We start from the raw sequence: 2,814 nt of genomic DNA on the forward strand, positions 1-2,814 counted from the left end.
GGGGCCCATCAGATGCTCCGCGGGTAAGAGAGCATTCCCTGCAAAAGGCTGATGACCCGGTCCAGTCCCCAGAGCCCACGGATAGGCAGGAGGAGAAGGCTGACTCCAGAACATTGTCCTCTGACCCACAAGTACATGCACACATTACTGATAATAAACTCAAGAAATTGATTTCTACATTAGAAAAATCTTGACATTATTAGCTGATGCACACAGATCTATCTCCCTTTGAAGGTGATGGTTATAATTTATCTTTTAAAAATGCTGAAGTCACAAAAACGTCAATCTCAAGCTTGAAAAAAATAAGGACGTCAATATAGTGTAAGAATAGATTTAATCAAATTTGTGGCAGAAGAAATTGCTTCTCATGTATCTAACCAACCTCCCCAGCCCCCTAACCCCACCACTGCCCTTGGCTCTGTAGATTTTCCCAGGAGCAGTAAATTGTGGCATTGCCAATTGAAGATTGTGCTTATTTCTTCAGCATGTCAATCACATTTTTCAAAAGGCTAGAAAATAGTACCATAGTCATTCTTCCCTTTTTGTGCTATTGTTTGCTTTTGAGATAGGGTCTTTCTATCTAGTCTAGACTGTACTGCAACTCACTACAGGCAAAACTCAATGATCTTCCTGCCTCTGCCTCCCTCCCGAGTGCTGGGGTTAGATGTGTGCATGATCATGCCTGGGTTGGCTTGTCTTTAGTAATCACACTAGCTGAAAGTTTATTCTGTACCAAAGCAACTTCAGTTGATATGATGCATATATAAACTGAGATAAACAACAAAGATGAAACACCACACATATGCACATGTTTCCTTTGTGTGCCAAGCTCCATGCTACTGGAGTTTATGTAAATTATCTATATAATCTTCTTTATTCCATTGATGAAGAACCCAAAGAAGGAAAGTTAAGAAATGGCTCATTGGCTAATGCTATTAAGAGAAAAGACTCGAGCCATGCGATGATGACGCACACCTTTAATCCCAGCACATGAGGGGCAGAGGCAGGTGGAGCTCAGTGAGTTTGAGGCCAGCCTGAATCTACAAAGCAAGTTCCAGGACAACCAGAACTGTTACACAGAGAAACCCTGTCTCAAAAAAAACAAAAAAGGAAGGAAAGGGGGGAAAGAGGGAGGGAGGGAGGGAGGGAGGGAGGGAGGGAGGGAGGGAGGGAGGGAGACAGACTAGATTTCCACTCAGGTCCAGTGTCTTCAGGGGCCGAGTTGTTTTGTCCCCATTTGTACAGATGGTTTGTACAGGAATATCTCACACAGACCACTGAAGTAAGAAACTGTATAAATGCATGGAATTTAAAGGGAGGGATGGGAGGAACAATAAAAGTCTGAATAAGTCCCTATCTTTGAAATATTAGAATTATGTCTTTTTTTTTTGCACTGTGCTTCGCAGTCCAACCCTCTGTCGTGAAAACCAATGACAATTATTACACATTTGCTAAAACAGAGGTTTTTAAAATTGTTCTCAAGTATTTGACCATTGCTAATCTCCATAAGATATTTTTGGTATTGAGCAAATTTATTAAACTATGTGATCGATGGTTTTACATTTCTAATTTCATTTGCTCACTCAAAGCCTAATTGGGCCTTTGGGGTATTCGTGGAAAGGTTGCAATACTGACTCCAGTTAGGGAGGGAAGAGGGGTTAGCCAGACCTGTTCTGAGGCTCTGGACAAAGGACTGGCATCAGCAATCTTCAAGGAAACATCAGTTCCTTGCTACTTTCTTTATTCCGGTCTCAGAGCACGTTTCACAGAATTCTTAAGCTGTTGGAATAGAACAAAAGGAAGTGCCCCCTTGTGGGAAGGCTTTGTGAGCGGCCATTTACTGAGCTGAAATCTAGGAAAATGCAAAATCTAGTGACCCATCTGAAGAGGCTTGTCAAACATTAGCTTCACGCTGGTATTCATCCTGAGGTTGCTCTAGGATGCGATGCATTTTTATGACATAAAATGCAGATTTGAGGGAGGCCAATCGTACCCTTCAGAGGACAGTCTACCCCCATGGAAAATATAGAAGCCCAGTTGACCTGCCAGTTCTTCCCGGTGTCATCCTCTGTCCGCCACAGCCACTTATGTAACAGATAACCTGCAGAGAAGCCGAACTTGGAACCGTGACAAGGCTAATATTTCCACAAGGAAGACTGCTATCGAGCAGTTTCTAATGGATTCAGCACATGCGAGTCTTTCTCTGCCAGGCAGGCACTAGACAGAGTGTGTTCTGATTTTTGTTTCCTCAGTAAATACCTTTGGAAAGGATCAGACCAACCAAAGAAAATTGTTCGCTGCTTCTTCTCCTTGCTCTCTACCCTCCTATAGATCCAGAAAAAAAAAAAAAAAAAAAAAAAAAAAACAGGCTCCAGTTGTCTCCCAATTTGTGTCCTTTTTCTTATAAAAAAAAAAAAAAGCCTTTAAAGACTACAGTGCCACAGGGTATCCAGCAGGTTTAGTGGATGCCTGGAGTGAGAGATCTTTGGATGATAGGAATTGACTTTGCTCACGCTGACACTTGAAGTCTCAGAGGGCACAATTATTTTACTGCCTGCCTCTACCTAGCAGAACTAGCTACAGGGAGCAGGAAGGCAAAAGCCTTATGGGGACTGGAGAAGCAGGCCTGGGGTAAGGACGGTTCCTGCATAGGCCTGCTCTGCCTCTCAATAGGAAAGCTGTTGGTGAAACAATGGCGACAGAAAGGTGTTTATTCAAAATCACTGTCTGTGTGGCTTGGGTATTTTAGGCCAACATGAAGGTTCAGGTGGTAGCCAGGCTCTCCCCGCAGATAGTCTGCCTGCAGCTGCTGTG

The 2,814-nt window shown here is 43.2% G+C and overlaps 1 protein-coding gene across 4 annotated transcripts in view; it reads left to right on the top strand.

Annotated features, from left to right (window-relative positions):
• The window catches only part of Sncaip (synuclein alpha interacting protein), a 143,830-nt gene that overhangs the window by 113,720 nt on the left and 27,296 nt on the right, over positions 1 to 2,814 (top strand). The gene's annotated exons all lie outside the window — the stretch shown is intronic.

This window comes from Microtus ochrogaster, chromosome 18 (assembly GCF_000317375.1).
Source record: "Microtus ochrogaster isolate Prairie Vole_2 chromosome 18, MicOch1.0, whole genome shotgun sequence".
NCBI classification, from domain to species: Eukaryota; Metazoa; Chordata; class Mammalia; order Rodentia; family Cricetidae; genus Microtus; species Microtus ochrogaster.